This window comes from Emys orbicularis, chromosome 20 (assembly GCF_028017835.1).
Source record: "Emys orbicularis isolate rEmyOrb1 chromosome 20, rEmyOrb1.hap1, whole genome shotgun sequence".
Classification (NCBI taxonomy): Eukaryota; Metazoa; Chordata; order Testudines; family Emydidae; genus Emys; species Emys orbicularis.
In genome coordinates, this window is record NC_088702.1 from 7,568,970 (window position 1) to 7,576,600 (window position 7,631).

Here is a 7,631-nt window from a genome sequence, read left to right on the forward strand (position 1 = left end):
ACTCTCTACTGATGTGAATAATTAACCTGAAGCAGTTGAGTCTTGATTATCCAGCACTTCAAATCACGGAGCTAGGGAAGCGGGAGGGAAAATGCATGGATTATTAACGTTTGGTTAACTGGGTGCTCACAAACCCTCCCCCCCCCCCCATCTTGCAATCTGACCTCTCCACGCAAATCCCAGCCCAAAAGTGTGGTTCCACATGGGTGCGGGGAACCACCCTGCTCAAACCAGACCAAAAGATCAGGCCAAAGCACTAGCAAGAGACAGAAGTGGTAATGATACTGCATCCTACATTTGCTTCAGACTGAAAGCTCTTTGTGGCAGAACACACTTCTTTAAACTATCTCTGCAAAGTGCCAGGTGCTGCCTGTGCCCCCACAAGATTCTGCTCACTCAGCCAAGCTGTTATATATTTTTTTTTTAAGAGGGAATATTTATAATTGCAGTTATGATAAAGAGGAAAGAGTAAATCAAGTACCATTTTCCACTGAGAGCCTTGCAAGATTTGCTGTATAAATAATGCTCCTTGGAATTAATCCATCTAGATGGAAATGGAGAGGAGGGTTGTTTTGGGATGAACTTGGAATCAGAAACTTTTGCTTTTAAAGTGTTTTGGTTTGCTCAGTGCCAGGGTTGTCAGCTGGAGCCACCACGAACAAGGCCAAAGATTCAGGCTCCCCAGTAAATACAAACTAGAACTAGGATGACCCTGGTTAAAACAAGATTTGAGACGAGACCTTTATCTCAAAGGTAGAAACATATCCCCTTTAACACAGCTATCAACATGCCTCCTTTGGCCAGAAATTCACTGACTTATTTCTGTACAGAGTAGGCTAATTTTAAAAGGTGCCCAAGAATTACTTTAGCATCAAGCAGGTTACACATTCTACCTTATAGACTAACAGATGTATTGGAGCATAAGCTTTCGTGGGTGAATACCCACTTCGTCTGACGAAGTGGGCATTCACCCACGAAAGCTTATGCTCCAATACATCTGTTAGTCTATAAGGTGCCACAGGACTCTTTGTTGCTTTTTACAGATCCAGACTAACACGGCTACCCCTCTGATACTTGACATTCTAACTTAAGGTCCTTATCTGGCCCCCATTATTGTAGTATCTGAGCACCTCACAATCTTTACCCTATTTATCCTCCCAAACCCTCTGTGAGGAAGGATCACCCCCATTTTACAGTTGGGGACCCTCAGGCACAGATGAACTAAGGCCCAGATGCTCAAATGTATTTAGGCTTTTAACTTCCATTGATTTCCTAAGTGACGTGCCCAAGGTTACAAAGGAAGTCTGTGACAGGGCAGGGAATTAAACCGATCTCCCTAGTCATAGACTAGTATCCTGACCACGGGGCCATCCTTCCCCCTGTTTCGTACAGAGTCAACAAGGGTTCTGCCACCCTGGGCTCCTGTCCCCTTTCCTCCCCCCCCCCAAAAAAATATGGTAATTGAGAACCTGTATTGCTGAATCAATGAACATTACAAACAGAGTCTTTCGTTCTGTTTAAGAGAGAGCCCAGAGATCCGGCTATCTTACTTTGGAAGGCAGCCTCAGATTCTGTATAATGAAACCTATTTTACTGAATGCTAGAATGTACTCACAGATGAAGCATGGGGCTGGGAGCCAGGAATTTCCCTGGCGTCCAACTTGCTGTGTGGTCTTTCCTGAGCCACATAAAACTGGGGTTTTCAGAGTACCCTAGGGGAGTTAGGAGCCCAGCTGCTATTAAATTTGCATTTTGCCATCCCCTTAAGCCCCATTAAAAGTTCACGTCCTCTCCGATTCAATCCCCCCGAAACACAGGGTCTCTGAAGATGAACATTTATCCAGAACTTAATGCATGATATGGAATCTTTTCCACAGACTACAATCCGCTTTGACTCAGACTCGTTAACTGGCAAGTCACATTACGGCTCCTGGAATTCAGAAAGTGGGAAGTCAGGAGCCCAGGAGCTTAAAAAACATAAAAAGACTCGGCAGAGATATGTGCTGTTTAACATCTGAAGAGTCAAAACAAGATAAACTCCGGTAATTGAGGCCTTGGAAAACATGCTCCCTGCAAACCTTCCCAGTTACATTACGCGTTCTGCAAAACCGTGTGCTTTTGGAAAGGTCTCAAACTCACCACAGCAACAAGATTGAGGGCAGGGCTGGTTCCTCTCCCCCCCCTCCCAAAAAAACCTGGAAGCAAATGAATAAAAGCCTTATAAACGTAGAAAGCATGTACCCCAAATGTAGGGAGTATGGTGGGGAAGAGACCATAGACTACTTGGAAAATAATTATATCGCACAAACTGCATCGTCCAAACTCCATAAGGCACTACCCATCCAGCGGGGGGGTAAGATACTTTAACAGTGGGACAACAGCCGCTCCTCCAACCTACTGGCGGTGCATGATCCACCCAGCCCGTTGCATTCCCTCATTTTAAGGGGAGGGTGACAGGCCTCCCACACCCCGCAGGCACAGAAGTTGCGCCGGCCGGCCCACGTAACCTCGCCAACGCTTCCCGCCTCTCTGCTTTTTGCAAACGGGAGAGCCGATGGACCCCCCCCTCCTCGTTGGCAAACAAACTTGGCAACCCCCCCCCCCCCCCCCCGCCAAAGCGAAGACCAGGGCGTGGAAAAGACACCGAAGAATGGGCTGGGAGGGGGGGTTAACGCTGTCTTGGACTGTTTCAAGCCCAGGCGCCATCAAAGGCAATAGGCAGAGAGGGACCGACTCCCCTTCCCCACCCCCATGAATCAGTTTCTTGTGAACTCTCAGGTGGGCGGACACTGGCTGAAATGCACCAAAGCCCGTTTGAAGCCATTAGTCATGGCAAGGGGCGGGGGGGGGGGCTGCAGAAACCGCCCCCCTCCCTTTTAAAAAAAAAATTACTTCCACACACAAAAGACAGGGAGAAATGGAGACCTCCCCAACCCCCCCTATCCAAGGGGGGGGGCTCCCCTTGCACACGCCCCCTAGCGGGGGCCGTTGTTTTCCTCTCCCTCTCTCGGGCCGCTGGGGCGGGGAGAAGCCGCCTGGCGAAACCCCACCCTGCAGCCAACTCCCGTCAAACGCCGCAAGTCGCTTCCCCTCAGGCGCCGCTGCCAACCACCCCCCCGGGCCGGGGGCCGGGGCCCAGCCTGAGGGCGGCGAGCCCCCCCCCCTCAGACACACTCACCCTCACCTGTGGAAGAGCTGGAGCGCGCGCGAGCTCCTTGCGGCCTCTCGGTCCCCTGCCAGGCGCCGGGCAACGCGCGCCCTGCCCAAGTGACGTGCCCGCCGCCGCCGCGCGAGAGCCTGGTCAAGCCCCAGCAGTCGACCGCGGAGAAACCGATCGGCCGCGCGAGGCCTCAGCCGCCGGCGGGGAGGAAGGGCGGGCCCGGCGGGGAGGGGCGGGGCCGGCCAGAGGCCACGCCCCACACTGCTGCCGCCGCCGCGCGGCCGCTCCTCGGGGGGCGGGGTGGGAGGGGGGCAGGCTGAGGCGGGAGAGAGGTGGGGGGGGATAAATGGATAGATACGGGGATCAATAGATAGATTGAGACGGGGTCGATTGATAAATCAGTAGCGAGAGACGGGGATCTATAGAGACAGAGAAAGAGATACGCGGATAGCTGGATGGATAGATAGATAGATACAGGGATCAATAGAAAGATGGATACAGGGATCAATAGAGAGATGAGGTGTATGAGGATCGATAGATACATGTGGGGATCAATAGAGAGATGAGGTCTTTGAGGATCGATAGATAGATACAGGGATCAATAGAGAGATGAGGTGTATGAGGATCGATAGATACATGTGGGGATCAATAGAGAGATGAGGTCTTTGAGGATCGATAGATACAGGGATCAATAGAGAGATAAGGTGTATGAGGATCAATAGATACATGTGGGGATCAATAGAGAGATGAGGTCTTTGAGGATCGATAGATAGATACAGGGATCAATAGAGAGATGAGGTGTATGAGGATCGATAGATACAGGGATCAATAGAGAGATGAGGTGTATGAGGATCAATAGATACATGTGGGGATCAGTAGAGAGATGAGGTCTTTGAGGATCGATAGATAGATACAGGGATCAATAGAGAGATGAGGTGTATGAGGATCGATAGATACATGTGGGGATCAATAGAGAGATGAGGTCTTTGAGGATCGATAGATACAGGGATCAATAGAGAGATGAGGTGTATGAGGATCGATAGATACAGGGATCAATAGAGAGATGAGGTGTATGAGGATCAATAGATACATGTGGGGATCAATAGAGAGATGAGGTCTTTGAGGATCGATAGATAGATACAGGGATCAATAGAGAGATGAGGTGTATGAGGATCGATAGATACAGGGATCAATAGAGAGATGAGGTGTATGAGGATCAATAGATACATGTGGGGATCAATAGAGAGATGAGGTCTTTGAGGATCGATAGATAGATACAGGGATCAATAGAGAGATGAGGTGTATGAGGATGGATAGATACAGGGATCAATAGAGAGATGAGGTGTATGAGGATCAATAGATATATGTGGGGATCAATAGAGAGATGAGGTCTTTGAGGATCGATAGATACAGGGATCAATAGAGAGATGAGGTGTATGAGGATCGATAGATACAGGGATCAATAGAGAGATGAGGTGTATGAGGATCAATAGATACATGTGGGGATCAATAGAGAGATGAGGTCTTTGAGGATCGATAGATAGATACAGGGATCAATAGAGAGATGAGGTGTATGAGGATCGATAGATACAGGGATCAATAGAGAGATGAGGTGTATGAGGATCAATAGATACATGTGGGGATCAATAGAGAGATGAGGTCTTTGAGGATCGATAGATAGATACAGGGATCAATAGAGAGATGAGGTGTATGAGGATCGATAGATACAGGGATCAATAGAGAGATGAGGTGTATGAGGATCAATAGATACATGTGGGGATCAATAGAGAGATGAGGTCTTTGAGGATCGATAGATACAGGGATCAATAGAGAGATGAGGTGTATGAGGATCAATAGATACATGTGGGGATCAATAGAGAGATGAGGTCTTTGAGGATCGATAGATAGATACAGGGATCAATAGAGAGATGAGGTGTATGAGGATCAATAGATACATGTGGGGATCAATAGAGAGATGAGGTCTTTGAGGATCGATAGATACAGGGATCAATAGAGAGATGAGGTGTATGAGGATCGATAGATACAGGGATCAATAGAGAGATGAGGTGTATGAGGATCGATAGATACAGGGATCAATAGAGAGATAAGGTGTATGAGGATGACAGAGCCTGTTTCCTGAGTGTGATCAAACAACAGCAAGTAGCTGTGACTGCTGGATTCCAGCATGTTCAAAGGGGCATCAGGAAGGCAGCAATGGGCCAGTTCACACCTCTGCACCCTCCTGTGCTACAGAGGGTTATGCAGAACCCCCTCCCAATACGCTGGCTCCCAGTGGGGGGTGCAGCACCTGGGGCTCCCCTCCACTCTCCCTGGCTGTCTGCCAATGGTCGATATGCTGCTCAGAACCCATTGCATACCACCTTCCTGCCTCCCCAGAGCCACTCCAGCCCTACTGGCCCATCCCTGCCCCAAGGAGGAGGGCAGAGCTGGTAGCTGAGTTGCAGTGAGGTGCTCCCAGGAAGCCTCCTTGCGCCCCTCATTTGTGTGCCTCACTCCCCCCCCCCTTCCCCAAACAACTAGGGAAATTCACTGCCCAGAAACTTTGTTATTGCAAAAATAACAGGAGTACTTGTGGCACCTTAGAGACTAACAAATTTATTAGAGCATAAGCTTTCGTGGGCTACAACCCACTTCTTCGGATGCATATAGAGTGAACCATATATTGAGGAGATATATATACACACACATACAGAGAGCATCATGCTCTCTGTATGTGTGTGTATATATATCTCCTCAATATATGGTTCACTCTATATGCATCCGAAGAAGTGGGTTGTAGCCCACGAAAGCTTATGCTCTAATAAATTTGTTAGTCTCTAAGGTGCCACAAGTACTCCTGTTATTTTTGCGGATACAGACTAACACGGCTGCTACTCTGAAATTTGTTATTGCAGCGTTAAGTCTGGCTGGCCTCATGCCTTTCCAGAACATTGAGGGGCCCCCTTACTTAAACCTCTGAAAACTAGGAAATGCCGAGGTGCACACCAGCCCCTCCTTGCAACCTTCACTCTGCCGCTGGGGAAGTCCTGTCAGTAAGTCTGGCTGATGGGAAGGACTCTAAACCTCAGATGCCATCTCTGTGTCACCTGATGCATTAGCTTTTTAGAGACTGCTCCTTTGAGCTTCTTCTCTGGGGGTGCTGTTGCATTGCCTGGAGGAGACACACAGCTTGAGCATCTGACCAACGTGATGCAAGAGTGGCAGGTGAGAGAAACCAAAAGAGGAAGCGTGTAGTGGAAAGTCTCAGGGGCCCATCATAGCTTGAGAGTCAGCAATGCCACGCTCAGTGTACCAGGATGTCCAGTGGCAGTACAGAGAGCACCCAATGAGAATCTCTGTTATGGCTTTTGCAGTGCCACTCAATAGGGAGGGGGAAATCTCTATGCTGCTTTCTTGGTGCTTGTCTACAGTGGCACAAAGCACAATGTGGTGCCATAGTTCCCGATGCTTGGGTGAGAACCCAGCTTGGCTTATTTTTTGGTGTATCAGAGGCTGGAGAAACACTGAGGCACATCATCTATATTTGCAAACTCAAGAGAGCAATTGGACACGCCCTATCCCATGCTATAGCGGCAGGTCTGATAAACCCTACCTGGAACCAGCTAAAATACATTCTTATGAACTCCTGCCAAGGCACAGAGTTCTCTTGTGAAACCTGGGTGTTGGTGTTAAACACAAAGGAGCTGAAGGTAGACAGCGCAACCCTGCCTGGTAGTGGAAAACGAAGAATCTTGCCTGGCTACAAGATTAAACCCGAGGTTGGCCAAATGAAAACCAGACATAGGAACCTCCTGTTATCAGGGGGAGAAGTAGTAGGTGCTCCCTGAAAAATGGCCCTTGAGTCTGGATTTAAGAGGCAACAGGGTGCTGGCAAGGGACACCGACCAAGAGCTTTTAATAGAGCTCTCGATGGCACTTGGCCAGGGTTTTGTGTCGGTGGCTATGGAGTGAATCCAAAGAGGAGTAGACAAACAGAGCGCCTTGTAACATGAGGACAGGAATGCTACTTCGGTCCTTGGTACTCCATGGTTCTGACCATCACCAAGCTATGAGCTGCCAACTTCCTTTACCCAACATCGCAAGAAGGAAGGAGAGTCCATTGCTTTGGACATGCACACTGCGATGTTAGATGAAAACATCAATACTCTTGCTGGAAGGTTGTAGCATAACACGATTTTATTTCTTAAACTCCAGACCTTAACACACAAGAACCAAAAACAGAGAGAGACAAAGCAGGCTGCTCCCTAAGGCAGGGAGGCACACCTCACCCCAGCTTGCTCTAGCATGGCTCTTTGCAGACTGGCACTGACTGCTGTTGGGCCCATATCGCATGCTTCCCTACAGAGCCCCCTAGCCTGCCAGCAAAGCCAGGAAGGCCCCCGAGAATTTAAAGTGACAGTTTATAATTAACACAGTTATCAATGCACCACAATTCACACCAGTTGCTGTC

The 7,631-nt window shown here is 48.8% G+C and overlaps 1 protein-coding gene across 2 annotated transcripts in view; it reads right to left on the reverse strand.

The window, feature by feature from the left end:
• CERS2 (ceramide synthase 2) overlaps nucleotides 1-3,265 on the reverse strand; it is a 48,435-nt gene extending 45,170 nt beyond the window's left edge. Inside the window, exon 1 of one of the 2 annotated variants that reach the window (XM_065419819.1) lies at nucleotides 3,185-3,265. The gene's annotated coding sequence lies outside the window, so the exon portion shown is untranslated. Of the gene's footprint in view, nucleotides 1-3,178 lie in introns of both variants that reach the window. The other variant, XM_065419818.1, reaches the window with a different exon arrangement.
• Between the last annotated feature and the right edge of the window lie 4,366 nt (nucleotides 3,266-7,631).